The 19,184-nt window shown below is 30.5% G+C and overlaps 1 protein-coding gene across 2 annotated transcripts in view; it reads left to right on the top strand.

Moving 5' to 3' along the window:
* LOC126976751 (uncharacterized) overlaps nucleotides 1-19,184 on the top strand; it is a 69,938-nt gene that overhangs the window by 37,490 nt on the left and 13,264 nt on the right. The gene's annotated exons all lie outside the window — the stretch shown is intronic.

Here is a 19,184-nt window from a genome sequence, read left to right as displayed (position 1 = left end):
AAATATAATAGTTATGCGTACGTGCAATATATTTATCTAACTACATTGTTGAAATGAAAACTATCGTTATAACTGGATTACAATAAATTTTGTAAAATATTACTTCATTTCTTCCTATTTTATTACTTGAATACATAAGATAAATGAGCAGTGTATATCGAGAAAAATGCGTATGTTTAAGTTGCGAGAAGTTTTGTTAAAAAAAATTAACAAAAAAACAACCGACTACCAAAACAATAGATATAATATGAACTAAAAAGTATAAAAATAATTGCGTATTTTTATACAATCTAATTAATTAATCTAATTCTAGTTACGATTATTGTTATTTTTGGAATCGCCAAAATTTGCTTTTTTTTACGGTTTTCTCATGGATGTCATTGTCAGATCTGGACCAAATTACAACGGGAAGCAAGCTTGGCAAATAAAAAAAGAATTATCAAAATCGGTTCACCCAGTCGAAAGTTTTTAGGTAACAAACATAAAAAAAATAAAAAAATAAAAACATACCGACGAATTGAGAACCTCCTCCTTTTCTGAAGTCGTTTAAAAATAGAAGCATATAGAACCAGAGTGGATAAACACAGAACTAGATTGTGGATGTGAGTGTCTTTATGGTAGCTACACTTGCGGGATTACCACCAATTAATTTAAAAATAAAATGAGTTGCGAATTGAATCACTGTCGGTACTACAAAAGCCGTGGAATGTTCGAGTTCTTTAGTTTTTAATCATTTCAGAAATAAAAATCCAAATAAAAATCAACGGCTAAGCATGGCGATCCCTTTTTGGTCTTACCTTTATATCTTTCTCCAATAAACGTATCAATAATATCGGAAAATTTTACTGGAAACTGAATATAAAAATATGTATATTAATTTTTATTTATCCAAAATGCTATATGTCCAATATTGGTTTCCAACGCGGTAATGCTGCCAGTATTCTTTGTACGCTTCCACGTTATGATAGTTTTAATTTTATATAGTCATAGTATTGTAAATATTATAAGGTCGTAAGTTTTATGCAAAACAAAATAATACTTATATTTGTGATACTTATTAAAGCTGCTACAAGTAAGTGTACCAAGAATTCTGGCATCATTTCCACGTTGGATAAACCAATAATTCTGAGCGGCACTACAATTGCGCTCGTCACTTTGATAAATACGATGTTAAGTTTGATTTTCCCAGTAATTTAACTAGCTACGGCGCCCTTCAGACCGAAACAAATAGGCGCCGTTGTGGTACCCATAATTTAGCCGGCATCCTGTGCAAAGGAGTCTCCCACTGTTAATTATATGTTACTGTATATGGTAGATATATCTGTGTTCAAACTTCAAAGTAGCTGTCGTATGCTTGAGATATGGATTTCTTTGTTTTATTAATCTGTCATGATTCGGAAGGTCATAACACGACATCACATTCCACAACTGCCACAAATACTACTACGTTGTATGACTCATAATTTTATTCATTTTCAAACAACGCTTATTAATCTTACCGTAGTCCCACTTTGGTTTTACTGAAGTTCGATGATAGAAAAATTTATGATTTTTTTTCGAGCAATGATCGGAAATGAGAAGGCAGATAGTGAAGCTAATATCACAACAAGTATCAATCAGACTGATCAATCAGTAAACCAAGTCAATCTGAAATTAAAAGTTTATTCAAGTTCGAAGTTAGGAAACTTTGGGATATTTATTGGAAAAGCTCAGAAAAGACATGCAATCTCATGCAGATGCAAAATTCTATTTTTGAAAAGCCAACTACTTCCTTCTCATGTAGAAATGACCAAGTAAACATTACTAGACTCCGTATTGGTCATACAAATTTTACTCACATTCATTTAATTACCAAATCTGAAAGAAACAAATGTAACAATAATGTGGACTAGACTTAACTGTGTTAAGTAACTAACACCTGTTAGTTGAGTGTTATTCTTATTCTAATGTAAAAATAAATTGTTATTTTGGTGTAAGTACCGTATACATATTCATATACATGTAGTAAAAAACGGTTATTTCAATATAAAAAACAGACACTCCAATTTTATTTATATGTATAGATTTGTCAAACACCGTAACACCGTGGTCGCTAATGACCTTGTTGTTAAAAAGCGACCTTAAATAAAAGAAAAAAAAATCATGCAATCAAGCTATGTGGAAAAACCACGTACGGAACTTCGTTGGGATAGTTTTGTTTTACTTAAGTTTTCTTTATTCTTAAGATTGATTCCCTTCTTAAACTACAACTCGTTCTCAATTGATAATTAAGACTTGCTAAAGGTCTGCCGTTTCCTCTGTCCCTACATGACTGTACGTTAAAATACTTATTTTACCAATACACGTTGCTTAAATTCTATAATATCATAAAGAATATAGAAATATCGTACATTAATGGATAATATTGCGAATTTTATTACAATGATAACATTTACGTATGTTTGTGTTACTACTTATATGCTTAAATAAATAATATTTATTGAAATAACGTGTTACAGGTATCGAATGAATGTAATTTGAGGTTTTGTAATATTCAATAATCTGGAATTTAACCAGTTTGCAAAACTCAAACAACTGGTGATAATCCTTGACAAAAATATTATTAACTCTTAAATTATGATTAAAACTTGGAGTATTTATAAATGGAGATGACATATTGTCTCCAAAAGAAGAATCTATAAGTATGTAATATGATAACGCTAAGCAAATCTTATATCATTAAACCAGCAATTCTTGTATATATGTAATCTGAATTTCGGAAACAGCTCCAACGATTTTAATGAAATTTAGTATACAGGCAGTTTCGGCGGCGAGAAATAGATCTAGCTGTCAATTGGGTTTATGAACAATGGGAAAATTGTGTGATCCGGAAAGCAAAAGACCCGGGTTTGAATCGAGATCTCCTATTAGTTTTTTTTTTGTTCAAGTTTTGTACATTCTTAAAAAGCCGAGCAAGGGTCGGTCGTCCGAAAATTTGTAAGCTAAATAAGATACTCTAATTCATTAAAGGCATAAAGGCATTTATTTTCTCAAAATTGATTCCTTTAGAATTCTCTTTGATGTCATTTCTAATAACTACTAGATACTACTACCGCTTCCTAAACAAATGGCGCTCTGAGAGAGAAGAAGCGGCGAAAGAAACTCTCCCAGCGCTCTTTTCAATAAAAATATACAATATTGTACAGTCCTTTCTATCGCTATAAAATAATCACAATCTAGTCCCAGGCTGTCCGATCATTTAGATATTCAGCAGTGGAGTAATAGGATTTACGACAGAGCCATTTTTTGTAGAAGTGTATACATTTACCCTTAAAGCTATTATGTATCTTATGAAGCCTACTAGAATTAATTACAAGCAATCCCTTATTTCTAGTGATATAATAATGAAAATCACTATTAAGAGCAAAAAGGTGACGATTTTTGTGAACGTATATTAAATTTTCATAAATGTACTGACAATGAGCAGTCATAATATTTATTTCTTTAAATTTTTCTTTGAGAGACTGTCTATAACCAAGCTGATACATAGCACGAACAGCTCTCTTTTTAATTTCATTAGTACCCAAAATATGAATGGTAATATGTTTCTTAAATCTAGAACCATCTAATAAATTCCAAAATTCATCTCGATTGATATATCTTAGGTAAGATGTGATGTCATTGTTATCTGATTCGATTCAATCAATATTATGAAATACCGTTCGCTATTTGTCTAATTTACCAACGCTTCTAAGCGTTTTAGGCTTGGTTCATGTAGTATGAACCGATACCTACTTCTAATATTCAAAATATGTCTTTTTGTAACTTGAGGAGAGTAGTAACTTGGTATGTAGTAAGTTCGTTGTAACAGAAGTATGTAAATGGATTAAGCGTTAATTATTTTTTATCAAATTCAAATGAGACAGTTTGTGTTGTCTCTAACTAATTTTATAATTTAATTTACTGTCCGTCACTGTCTGTGAAGAGTTAAGACCCTTCTTCTTAGAAGATGAAGAACATATCGAAATCAAGTTTTTAAGTGACTTGAATGACTCAAATATCTAAAAATTGTAGTGTGTATCTCGGTTTCAAGAAACGGGCACAAAGTAAGGCAACTTAAGGGTAATTTAAAATTTTTACTTCAATTTATTTGTATTGGAAATGGAAGCATTTTGTACCATCCTACTAGGTTTAATACTTCATGCCCTTTGCCACTGGTGACATTCCAATTGGAAAAGCATCCACAAAATCAAGTTTCTTGTTTTGCAAATGTGTGTCTACGTAAGATATACATTATATTATATTGATGTGTTTCCGAGGGCCATCTTCGAGAAACAGGTTTTTATTATTATAATAAAACACAAACACTACAATCTTGATTAATTTACAAGATAAATTGAGATAAATTACTGCACTTAATCTCTCTTGTTTCTCTTTAAATCCATTTATGTCTGTATATCCTGCTCAGTATCCTCCATAATCTCTGGTACAGATCTTTAATGGTTAGAGGAAATACAGCCACATGTAGCAGTCCACCTAAGTACCAATGTGACGAGCGCAGACTGATGCCATCGGGGTCTGGTCGCATAGTAAAATTCAAGTTAGGCTTAAACTAAGCGCATTTGAATCTTTACTACAAAAAAATCTTTTAAATAACTGAATTTACCATTTATGTTCGTATAACGTTTAGCTCGTGAGAAGAAACTACAAGAAACTCAACGGCCACTCTTTTCAATCAAATAGCGTATTTTACAATAGCTGTAATATACACAACAAATAAGTTTTGTAAGGTGTTGCATCCAATATATGAATCGTGTTTAAATAATATAAATTATTGCATAAAAACTAATAAAGAATAAACTGTATTCATATAAATTATCGTATATTAGAAGCGTCAACCTTTAGAGCTTGAATTCATTGTTTGTGTAAGGACGCTTCGAGAACATGATGGTCGTGATTACTGTCAGCACCATAATATTTATACTATTACGAGTAGTTGAAACCGTTAATATTGTTTGCTCCCTCACTCCTCGTCTTAAAAATAACACCGATGGGAAAACTATTTAAAACAAACGATATAAGCTGTTAATATTACCTAAATTCTCGTAAACAGTTTTAAGAACTGCGATAAATCTGTCAATCTAATCTTATATTTGATAAAGTGAAAGACTTTCAGCTTATTATAACTCCTTCAATTTCTTTGATATCAAGACGTCGAATATATAAATAATGTTACAAAATTAGATCAAAATTTAGCCCATTATTTGACGCCAGGCGATCTAGTCTCTTATTATTATCAAAATACTATTTGAATATGGACTTTAGAACGACATAGTATATTCTAAATTATCTACGAAAATAACTAAGACTTATGTCAGGAATTGGCCACAGAATATTGTTTGTCACGCTTGTAAGAAAGTACGAAGGACAAAAAAAGGGTTAGTAACCTTATTTTAACGAAATTATGTACAGTACATGAACTACTTGCTTTAGAAATACATTATTTCAGAGAAACTGTGTGTGTGCATACTAATCTATAATCACATCCCAAAAATAATAAGAGAGGTATCGTCAAATAGGAATTTCTCATCTAAATTGAAAATATACCTTAGCAAATACTGCTTATATTCATTAGACGAATATTTTCAACTAAAAACTTGACTATATATTATATAATACTGCTACTAATCTTTTGTTAAATTTATATTATTGTTACTAATGACTTAGAAATGTATTTTATAAAATTTGCACGTCATAAATGTGGCAAACATGTACTTAATAATATTTATGTAACATCAATCTAACATGTTTATGCAAATAAAAACTTTGACTTTGACTTTTGACTTAGAGCTATAACTTATGAAATAAAATATTTTTAAGGATTAAGGCGCGCGTAATTTATTCTGAATTTTTACATTAGAAGTTTTCTGAAAAAATATTTTAATCATTTGTTTAAGGCGACGATTCATTGCTTATGCAGGGCCACGTTTCCAGAGGTTTTGAACATAAAGAAAAATGCAAGAAATTTTAACTATAAATTTTATTAATGAAATATGTATAAAAAATCGAAAGATTTACAAATTTATATACATATATAACCGATTGGTAGCACTTAAGTTAATCTTGTTGTGTATAATATTATATTACAAACTGATATAGGAAGGCTATGCGTTACAAATGTGGAAAAAGCCGTGCAAGCGACTGACTTGAGAAAGTACAACTCTAGGAAATGGTGTTATGTTTTTCCCAACCAACGCCGCGTCTGTTGGTAATGCTTTCGCTTGGCATTTGCGGCCTTACAAATTTTTATTTATTTATCAACAAATTACATAGTATAGATATCAAAATTCTTGTACAAACATTACTTACGTACACATTATTTAAATTTAAAGTTTAATATTTAATTAAATATAAAAGTAAAAGTAAAAGCAAAAGCAAAGAACTTAAAACCACATACAAATATTAATTATACAGAAAAAACAAAACAAAGGCATAAACATTTAGGTGCTAAGACATTACGTGAACAACATTTCAAACTAAATAAGTTACAAATACCCTCAATATTAACACTAACATTATTGTTGCTTTTTAAACAGAGTGATTATTTTATTAACTAACAATATAACAACAAGAACGAAGAGGATATTTTTTTTATATCTATATGAATGAAAACATTAACTGAGTTTTGAGAATAAGCCAAGAATTTGCAAAATGTTGACTTTATCGCTGACAGCACTATCAATGTAATGATAATTCTGAAGTTTCCCAAATATCAAGGAGCCATACAAATAAACTTAGTATTAAGTTATACCTGAGAATTAACCAAGAATATGCAAAATGTTGACTTTATCACTGACAACACTGTCAATACAATGATAATTCTGAAGTTTTCCGAATGTCAGGTAACCTTGCAAAAAACGCGGGAAACGTTACACGTCCGAATATACTAATCGTAAGCAAAATATTCTTGGTTTCAGGTTATAATTTCATGACAATTTTATTTATAAGGCCGATAATGTCGTTACAAAACTACGACAGATTTAAGAAGTTATTTTAATTTTAATTAATCATATAAAAAAAATATTGAATCTATTTTGAACAAGTACACCACTTGTACTCAACAAAAACATAGAATAAAAATATTGTTGTTTGATTACTAATGTGTTTTGGTTTAAACTTGAGGGTCTAATTGTTAATACTCTAAAATAAATAAAATTTAATAATAGACACCTTTTGAATATTAAACTACAGGCTAACGCACATATCGACAAAACATAGTGGTCAAGCACTATCGAGGTGTCAGATTGTTTATAGGCTAGTATAATATTAGATAGAGGTTACCTCTGTTTTGACTCTTTCTAATAAACGTCATTTTAATTTGACAGAAAAGACAAAATGGCTCGATAGCTAAGTTATGTATTATAATTGGATGTAGTTAAGCAGAAAAGACTCAAACCACACTTTGGTCAAAATAGAGGTAAGTCGAATTTGCCATGTAGTGAAAACCCCACTTTAAAAATGTACACGGAAACCTGTTTCTTTTTGGATATTTATATGGCTAAAATATAACTCAAAAGTGCTTTTGTGTGGCTTGCGTCGTATCTGCTTAACTACGTCCAATTGCATTAGTATGCATAAGATGGCATGTATGTAGTACTAAAAAACAAATTTAAATTACGGAAATAATCTGTATAATGTTTTCAACCTTTTTGGATGATTTTTTGACAGAAAGCGAGAAAAGCTAATGTGATTTAAAAGTGTGTATTAACATACTTAAAAGCATATAGAAATATAATATAAATAAAAACACACAGCTGCTAAAATCCAGTTTGTTCTATGATATTTTCATCCAAACAAAAACATTAAGAAAAAAGTTGTATTGCACAGTGGTCGTTAATAATGTGTATCCAATGTGAGCACGCTGTGATCAGGTGTGTAGACAGTTGTCGAAATAGCTGCTGAAACCAGTTACATATACAAGTTACCACGTTTTAGAATGTTGTCACTTTTGTTCGTAGTCAATTAATTATGGTTCTTAGAATTCATTATGAATTTTAATATGTTATGTCGTTATGGCTGTGTGCTTATTGAATAACCAATTATAAAATGTATTGATTCGTTTGTTTTATTGTAGATAGCTACATAAATTATCTAAACTACATATAACATACAAAACTAATAAAATGTCACATTTTTTGTTGCGTCACTTTACATACTATAGTGTAGATTAAATGATTTATAAAACGATGAAGCTGTAAATGTTGATTTCAAAAGAGTGGCAATGAGTTTCTTGCCACTTATCCTCATTAAAGCTCAACCCTTGCAAAGTGGCAGTAAATATAAAAAGAAAAGAAAACTATCCATTCATATGTTTTGTTCCCTTTACCTGAATGAATAAAGCGATTTTGATTTTATTTGATAAAGTGTGCATTCTGATCTTATTTTTGTATTATCATCAAATGATTTTTGAAAGGAATATTGTAAGTGCTATTTTTATAATTTTTATTTTTAACTTATTTACAGAAATGAACAATAAGACAAAGAAGAACAAGATATAGTAAATCGAATGTTCATAAATATTAAAAAATCAGTGAAAAGTGAGACTGATGTGAATCACATTGCAAATATGAATATTGCATTTAAAATTATTCCTTAAAAACAATTTGAACAATTTTTTACTGTTAAATATCAGCATATTTAAATTGTTTGTTTCCACCACCAGCACCGTAGCATTCAGCATTTAAATAAAGGCTTACACATCTTTTCTCTTGTAAATGACGATACGTTGAGATTTCACAATCTACAAGACAAAGCAGTTGGTGAATATTTCATGTCTTAAAGACAATATTCCAAACAAAATGATATATGAATATTTATAAATTAACTATTTAAAATGCAAGTAACAGCTAACAGTTGTTAAGTAACAAATAAACTAACTAATTTATAAAATTATCACTCATCCATATCTCTACATGAAAGATGTTCATAGAAATTCATACCTTCTCTTTTGAGTTTTAATTAAACATTATGAAATTCAATGTTTCCGTAAATTATATAATCATGATCGCCCAGTATTTGATCAGTTTCATTAAGTTTTGAGGTTTGTTGTTTTTTCTATCGATAAAATTGGTTTTGATAGTTTTAGTCTCGTGAAATCATTTCAACAATGTCAAGTGCTACTATTAATGTATCAAAAATCAGCACTAACACATATTAAGAAATATTGAACAAGTAATCATCAAATGAAGGTCTGTTTACGCAATATAAGACATAGTGGACTGTTTGATATTTACCGATTTATATATACATATACGATGCATATATTTACATATACTATAATATCATCTATGCATCTAACCGGCGGAGTAGTATTACCGATATCGCGATCTCACTCACACTGACACTCTTGTTTTGCAACGCGCAGTTTCGGCATTTAATTTTAAATTGGATTGGCTATCGAATCACGAAGCATTGGTGATAATGATATAATATACCAGATGTTCATCGTTTTGAGATTTATATTAAAATAAAATATACAAGTATTCATATTTTTACCTATTAAACATTAAATTAGCTACATATTTAGCATGCACATAACAGTTAACATTTATAACTATTTTAGATAATTATTAACATTTTATTTATAACATTTATAACTAAAGGTCTTAATTTCAAAATACTTTAAATTACTACATATTTAACGAAGATAATTTATCACTTTTTAACAAAAACCGATGATTAGTGATTAATTTATTGAAGGCATTAATTATCTATTTAACATAATAAATTAACTACAGTAATTACATGCTATTAGCATTAAATTAATACTGCTTATTGAAACTACGAGGACTGCATCGGCCAACAGGGGTCATTGATATAATAAAGGTAAATACGTATTTTTCTTAAGAAGGTAATTGATTCAACGAACAGATGGTCTACTTGATGTAAGTCGGCATCATCTCCGTATTACATTAAACAATATGATCTACTACTAACAAAGATATGATCGAAAAAGCCACCACAAGTATTTATTTTTAAAGTTATACTTATTCTACTGCGTTAGGGAAAAATTATCAGAGCGAATATTGTGGATGCGCGCTCACACCGTCACGCAACTGCAACACCCTGACGTTAGCTGTCAACTTCACCATTTGTATCATACTTCAGCTACCAAGCCTCTTGCAACTCATATGTCTACTGAACCATAACCAACGGACGAGAATTAAACAAATTTCAACATAAAATTTCAATTTACATATAATTTTTAAAACAATGAAAATAGTTTGTCTCTAATTGTCAAATAATAACGATTTTCGGAGGTTTTATTTTTCTTTTGTTGTTATTCGAATTAATTTGTTTCTTAGTCAACAGATACTATTTTTAATTTATTGAAACCATTAATTGATTTTATATCGTTATAAAACATAAGATTTTAAAAATATAATTTTATATTTTCTTCTTTTAGTTTAATATCATCATCATAATACTAATAAAATTAAAAGACTTGATTTATTCTTAAACTGGATATCCTAGTAAGCATATAAAGTCAAAATATTGAATTGGTTAATAATGGTGACCCTGTTACGTAATATCATTGGTTACGTATGGAAATTTTAACATAAATAAATTAGGCGTAAAAGATCATATAATTGATTTGATTTTTTTACACATGTCATACAGACAGGTTGATTCTTTTTTCTATCATATGTACAAATCCTAAAAAGAACCTAACATCACAGAATTATTTCGTAAAAATATTTGCTCCCTGTTATTTTAATGAAATTGTTTCACATAAGAACTGTCAAACCATGCGTCAATAAATTCTCTCATAGAAAATATGTCCATACAAAACAAATATCGGAAATAAAAATAACTATGTGTCCCATTCTGAAATAAAAACTATCCTATCTCTCAAGTTGGACTAAACTGCACTCCATGAAGTAATCCCCATTAAAATCAGTTCATTAGTTTAGGAGCACACTGGAAATAATCATTAGGTAACACTTGATTTATGTATGTTATAATATCTAAGCTCCGCGAATATAAAAATTTATAATCATGAGCCTCACTTAATTATAATAATCTTTAAAATATTCCGCAATGTTCATATTATAATTTTCCCATGAATATAGTCAAGCCTTAACGAAGGTAGTTTTAATTTGTCAAAGCGGTTCCTTGTCGGCTTTGACAGACGCCAACTCCCTGAGAGCGAAGCACAATAAACCTACTTCAATAGGAATGCTCCTGCCTCGCAACTTGACGAAGAAAAAACTTCCGTGAAAGACTAAGCTAAGTTTTATAGAGCTTTGACGACTGCAGCTTGCTTATGTCGACCGGTGTTCTATTCATACACGAATGTTTTGTGAGTTAAGTTGGAGGTTCATTTTTATTATTAGCTTTATTTACTTCCATAATATCTATTAAGCTATTGCATAGCTTCTATCGCGGGCCTTGAGCGTGGAGACCGAATCCAGAAATTCCGTAACGAAAATAACCTAACACTTACTTACTAGATGTATATAGATATTTCGGCACGGTAATTACAGTTGCCGTGGAATAGCGGTTATCACGCATGCTTTTTGTGCAGAAGGTCCCAGGTTCGAGATTTTTTTTAATTTCTTTATTTTTTTTTCTTTGTTTTTTTAATTTTTATTATTATGACAAACATTTTTATTTAGTTTCACCTGTTCCGTTGTCTGTCTTTAATCAAATCTTGCAAGTTAAATTTTACTGACTTCCCGTTTGTTTTTTTTAAATTAATTTTATCAAAAAAAAAATACTGCGTAAATAAATAATTATAATTGCATAAGTTGATAAAAAATGCTGTGCAATAGCTTTACCGCTGCAGTCCCCGAGTTTTAAATGATTATAACTTAAATTGTAACCATTAGTTTTTTGCGTAAATTTTTATTATCTTTTTAGTTAACCCGAAATTTCAAAACCTTTCCAGATCTCGTTTTCAGGGTGACTACAGATGTAATTAGCCAAGGAAGTAATTGTCATAGTTGTCATTAAGATTAGCGCCATTTATTGCCTTAGAGGTATGCTATAAAAATTTTTTTTGCCAAAAACCATCTGTCTGTAGCAAATAATACGTTAAAAAACAGTTACAATTACACGCGTTTTAATCCTTTAAAAATGTTTTATTTCAATAGTTGTCTACACTACCTGTTATATTCTTGTTAAACCATTGCATGCGTCATCGTTATTCTCAGACACAGCACTGACATCACTACGTGACCTCCGATGTTTATGAATATTACCTATTTGAATGATTTATCTTTTTTAAAAACGGACTGCTATTGCCATCCATCTCAAACTTAGGCCGGGTACACATGTAACGACGAAATAAGGCTTAGGAACGAAAGAGAAAGAGTATTAATAACGAGTAACTGAAAGAGACGGAAGACTAATATGGTTTGCATTCTTTGTGGATGAGGCCTTAAGACCATAGATATACAATATACTAACTAAATCTGTAACCAAAATTTATGAACGATGCGGGACTGGCGCAACCATCCGAGCGCTCTTACCAACTGAGCCAACCTTTCGAGTGGCGCATGGATCGTGAATCTTGTATGTCTTGTGGAACTTTCAGGTTGTGGCTCCATCTACAGGATCTACTTCACAGTTGATAACTTGCCCAACCCCAATAATTTTATAAGAAGGAGATCCCTAGAAGTGAGGGACATGACTTTAAAATAACAAATTGTTTACAATACACTAGCGTATATACAATGCGTGCGAGAGAAAAGAACATCTCCAACGGAGATACAACTAGATAGAAAAAAAATTAACAAAAAAATAACCGACTTTAAAAAAAGCTATTCCAAAACAATAGATATAATATGCACTAAAAAGTAAAAAAAAATCATTGCGTATTTTTAAACAATCTCGATGATCCAATTTTAAGTTTATCCTTTCCAATAAAAAAAGAATCATCGAATTCAGTTGGCGCGATATTAAGTTATTCGTCCATTTGTCGCGCATATACATAAGTATAAGACATTTAAGACTTGTGGTTTTTGCGACCACAAGGGAAGCACCAGCTTTCAAATTATCTCAATCGATTCACCCAGTCGAAAGTTCAGTGGTATCAAACATAAAAAAAATCCGACAAATTCAATACCTCCTCGTTTTTTGAAGTCGATTAAAAAGGTAAGCGAAGTATTATTAAATTATTAACAATTACTGTAACCGAGTTTTATTGACAGTTCGTAAACAGTTAGTAGCACTTTGCATTATCTACTTGGTATTTTGAATATTATATATCTAGCTAACGTACGCATTGAGAAATCAAAATTGATCACGTATAGCCAAGCTGTCAGTTCGTCAATACAATGGTTTATTTTAATGGCCGTTTTCAATAACTTATCTATCCTTAGTTTAACTTACTAGATGTAAAAAAAAATATTGATGTAGGCGTTACTTTGCGGAAATCCATAATAATACAAATTATTTGAGTTTTCTTTAGTGTTAATTTCGCCAATATTTGTCTTTAAACAATTCGACACGTGTTTCGCCTCTACACGAGGCATCCTCAGGACCTGTTGTCTCGCCAAAATCTGGTACGAGACTCAATGTCTCTTGTTTAAAGACAAATATTGGCGGAATTAAAACTAAAGAAAACTCAAATCATTTGTATTACTAGAGGTAGACAAATCTATCCTTTTACGCTTACTTACATTTCAATAACCTATCGACATAAAGCATTGGACTATAACTATATTGGACATAACTATGGATAGATAAGGTCTTGTCATTAAACGGTGTCAGCAATGTAATCCTTAACTAGAGATACGTTATTGAAAACGGCCATAAGTCTATGCTTAAGGCCAATAAGCAGTAATGACAGTATTCATAGAAATTTGTATAATTAAAGTCGATCAATGACAATAAATAATTAATTGACCTTGGAGTATTTCTTAGTAGCGTAAGTATTTTTAATCTTAGTTAACGCAGAAAATTAATACAATAGTTTACCCGGACATTTACTTTATAATCTGCATGGTGAAAGTGACTGTCAGTCTGTCCGTTATGATCTGTTAATTTTGACATGCAGTGAAATTTTTTGCGTTTTTATCCTTTTATGATGAAAAGATCTTTAGTCAAATGTAGTATTTTATACAGGATACTTTACTACATAGATTACAGATTTTAATATGTTAGTAACTTAAAAAATTATACCTTAAACTAATGTTGTCTCTAAACTATAATATTGATCCCATTCGGGTATATGCCTCCTCAATCTTCTTCAACAATTCCCTATTTTTTGCTATCTCCAGCAAGTTTTTACCTACCACTGTTAAAAGATCAACACTCCACCTCATTTTTGGTCTACCTCGGTATCTTCTGGGTTACCTGAGGCACCACTGTCACTTTTAAAGTCCATCTATGGTCTGGGACTCTAGCCACATGTTTTGCCCATTAGTTCCTCATTCCTCCATCTTCTTCCACAACTACCAATTTTTTTCCAGCTAGTTTTTATCTGCCACTGTTAGAACGTTATCACTTCACCTCATTTTGGGTCTACCTCGGTATCTGTTACCTGAGCGACCACTCCATCTTGTCGCTTTTAAAGTCCATCTTTGGTTTGGGACCCTAGTCCCACATGTCCTGCCCATTAGTATACTTAATATCTTGAGCTAATACATTCTCAATATGCCGTTAAGTAACGAATACTTAATTTGATACATTGAAAGTTAATTTCATCGAATTCGATACAATGAATTGTATATCAGCATGTCTAATAGCATTAAGTTCGAAACAATTAGTTTTGTTGGAATTATTTTTATTGTTTATCATAGTCTTACATTTCACAGAGAAAGTTATTTCAATATGAATAATCTTTAGTTTTAACTTGAATGATCGAAGTAATTTTTGGAGGAATATAATTGTGTGTTTTGTAACTACAAAAATATTATTTAACGTATATTAAGTAAAACAAAAAAATGTTCTTTTTCGGAATAATAGTATAGACCTTGCTTAGACCAAATTTTTCACCACATCGTTGGCTGATCAACGTACGTAAGTAAGTAGTTTTTTTTATAGCTTTAGAGATATTTAGACTTATCTGTATAACTATCTCATAATTAATTAGGTATTTTTGTGAAAAATGGTTTTGTAAGAGTAACCGACTGTACATCAATATTGTTATTATAAGAAACCAAATTTTTCTTTCCAGGGACGGTTTTTTTATATTGACACACTTTTGTAGAAATTATCTTGTTCCAAACTAGGTCTAAAGCCTGTACCGTGGTTACAAGACAACGATACATTTCATACAATATGCATACTTAAACAAACATATAAACGTGTTTGAACCTACCGGGATTCGACCCCGGAATCTCCAGTTAAATGAGTAAAGTCACTAACCACTGGACTATATCGGTCGTCAGATTGTCGAATTCAAATTCAAATATTTTTATTCAAAATAGGATGTTACATCACTTATTGAAAGTCAAAAAACTACCACCCATTCCAAAATGAATACCTCAGACCTGAGAAGAATGGGCGCAATAAACTCAGTGGGGTTTTTTTTCATCGAATAAATATGTTTACAAAGTAATATTGTACAATTAAACTTATTATTTAATAGCCTGAGGGCGATCACTCCATTCCCAATCTGTGGTACCATTAAGAAAGTCATTTATTTTATAGTAACCTTTACCACACAAACGTTTTTTAACAATTCTTTTGAATAACGTAATACTTTTGTTTTGAACATTTTCTGGGATCTTGTTGTAAAAGCATATACATCGCCCCACAAAAGACTTACTAACTCGACTTAGCCGAGTAGTAGGCATCATCAGTTTATTTCTGTAATAATAAATATATTATAACTATGCATTAGTTAACAAGACCAACTTAAGCTATCTCTTAAATTGAAATACAAAGATATATTTAATGTAAAATAACCAAAACTGTCTGTACTTAGAGATATGTTGTGATTCGTAATTCGCGTTGGTATTCAATACTGCAGCCGCTTGTGTTCAACGTAGTTTTCTATATCGCTCACGGAATCACTGATACCTTGTTCATGTCATCAGTTTATACGTGACATTCACTCCAAATCAGGAAGTTTCACCACCTAAATACATACAACTCTGGTGATATTTTCTTGATCTGTATCCTGTTATGTTTGCCTAGTATCTGTACTCGCGAAATTTAGTTTAATTTAATTTAAAACTCATTTGTCAGATGTTTGTGTCGTAATTCAAATATTTTTTCAATTTTAAATGTGGTAGTCATATTAATTTATACATAATATTGTATTTGATTCTTCAAACATATTCTTTATTTTCCACAGTTTTATATATTTTACTTAAGAAATATTTATTCCTCATACAAACCTAAGCCCCTCAAAAGATGAAGGGGTTAAAACTATCTTTTGTCATATCCAGGGTCTCCAATTATCTACTTACTTTATTTAATCTTAATCGATGCAGTGGCTTAAACATAAAAAAGTCAAGACAGAGCAAAACCTACCTAATATTTTCTCGCTGCAAAAAATATATTCCATTCTGCCTATTTATAAAAGAAACATATATCTAAGGAAGAAAACCCTAAATAAAAATTTCATATTTCTTCATCTAGCTAACGATTCGTGGATGGCCGAAAATAAATATATACGCAAAGTATTAAAATTACGATAGTGATATAAAGCAGATGGTACATCCAACATTAGATTTCGCGTTACTTACGTGTATGAAATGAGCTAATTTGATCCCCGCTATGACTAGTAGTTTGAATATTAAATCCCAGCGGAAAACACTGTTACAAATGTTAGAACTGTAAAAAAATTAATTCATCATCCTATGTAGTGTTAATATTGAGGGTATTTGTATGTTATTTAGTTTGTAATGTTGTTTATAAAATTTCTTAGCACCTAAATGTTTATGCCTTTGTTTTGTTTTTTTTTTTTTCTGTTTAATTAATATTTGTATGTAGTTTTAAGTTGTTTCATTTTTCTTTAAACATAAGTAATTTAATTTAAGTAGTTAATTAAGTATTAAACTTTAAATTTAAATAATATTATATGTCTTCCGACGACCTTATTGTACACGGTAAGACTCAAATAAGTTTATGTATGTACAATAATTGTGTTACCTATAATATGTAATTTGTTAATAAGAAATAAATAAAAATAAAATAAATAAATGTACTTTACGAAAAATAGCTGAAAAATAGTGTCTATAACGACCAAATGGCTTGAAAGTATAGCAATCTTGCTAAAGCTGGTAAATATTTTTTTTGTTTTCAGTAAAATTTCTGTATTTTTCACTTTTTTACGATCATATCCTATGTTCAAAGACCTGTTTTGAATTGGACCATCTCATTTATATACATTTCATAAAATTAGTTACTTCGGCTGAGATCTATAGAGGGTTGAGAGAGAGGAGAGATCTTAGACTTTGGTTAGACTTTACTTACTTAAAACTTATCTCATCCGTAAGCTTAGCATAATATATAATTGGTAATGTAATGTATGTTCATAGTATAATATAGTGATAATCATAAGTGAATTTGCTAGAAACTGTCATAACCATAATGTTATCACCAGAAACAGACAAACTCAGAACAGAACAACTCGGCTAAGTCTTTTGTGGGGCGATCTATATGCTTTTACAACAAGATCCCAGAAAATGTTCAAAACATGAGTATGACGATATTCAAAAGAATCGTTTGTGTGTTAAAGGTACATATAGGTATGACATATATAGGTAAACGAAAATGACTTTCTTAATGATACCACAGATTAGGAATGGAGCAACCGCTCTCAGGCTATTAACTACTAAGTTTAATTGTACAATGTTATTTTTATAATAAACCTCATTTTTTATGAAAAAAAGGCCCTCTGAGATTTTTGCCCCCATTCTTCTCAGGTCTGAGGCATTCGTTTAGAAATTAGTGGTATTTTTTGACTTTCAATTCAAGTGATGTCACATCCTATCTATCTATATATATAAAAATGAAATGCTGTTCGTTAGTCTCGCTAAAACTTGAGAACGACATGATAAATCTTAAGTTTTGTCACAAATTAAATTTCTGAACACAACCATTTAATTTAGTTCAATTTTTGTGATATGGCGTGTGGCTGCACAAGTTGGGAGCAAATTGAAGAATGAGTCAGCATTAAAGAATACATACAACTTCAAATTTTCATCTGTCTACAATCTGTTCCTTCCACAGAAATAGGGTTGCAAGATAGCAATCGAATATAATAATTAATTTGTAGTACGATACATTTTATGTACGATTTAATATTTCGTAGGTCTGAGAATCGTTCGTCAACCATTTTTTATAACCCAAAAATTTTAATTATTGATTTTCTTCTTATTACTTTATACGGCAATACAACGTTAGCTGGGTCAGCTAGTTTTGAATAAAAATATTTCAATTTGAATCTTTGATTTTGTTTTTATTGTCATTTGACAGCTGAAATTATGTTGAGCTTGATCTAAGACAGATCAATGCAAAGGTCAAGTTCACGATTTGTGACACTCAGGTAAGTTTTACGTAAGGAAAGTCTGAGCGAAGTCTAAGTACGCTCAATAAATCAAAGTCAAACATAAATCTATCTTACACATCGCATCGTAAAATTTGAAAACTGAATTTAAATAATTACATTAATAATTTAAATTTCAATTACAAACATTAAATAAATGATACGGTTCAAAATATCTTAACACAGTCAATGTTTCCCAACTCAGCGCTGAAGTTTAATGAGAAAATGTTCAAGTCGCTTAGATCAAGCGACATCAATTTAAAGATAATTTAAACATTTGTAGAATGTCTGGAATTCTATCTTAAGTAATACGGCGTCTTTACCCCTTTGCATAATGGAATCCCTTAAATGCAAATGAGTGTAACCCGTCCGAGATGTCTGAGCATGTTATGGAAATGAATGAAAAATAAATTTCACTCATCTTCATCCTCAACACCAATGACAGGTACATAATATGGTATTCAGTAAACTAAATGAAAAATCAAAAGCGAATAAAACTTTTTCGTGATTGTGTTTTAAACAAATACATGTATTTTATCTATCTATGCAAATGTATTCATAAAAAATTCTGTATTTTGTGAGCATGCAAACATGCCTTGCATTAATTTCATTGTTGTGAATACACATCTCAGGGATGTCAACAGCATTAAAGAATTAAAGGCGCGTCATAGCTTACGCAACCTCTACTAACATTTCC

The sequence above is a fragment of the Leptidea sinapis genome, chromosome 42 (assembly GCF_905404315.1).
Source record: "Leptidea sinapis chromosome 42, ilLepSina1.1, whole genome shotgun sequence".
Classification (NCBI taxonomy): Eukaryota; Metazoa; Arthropoda; class Insecta; order Lepidoptera; family Pieridae; genus Leptidea; species Leptidea sinapis.
This window is presented reverse-complemented; position numbering and strand designations above follow the sequence as displayed.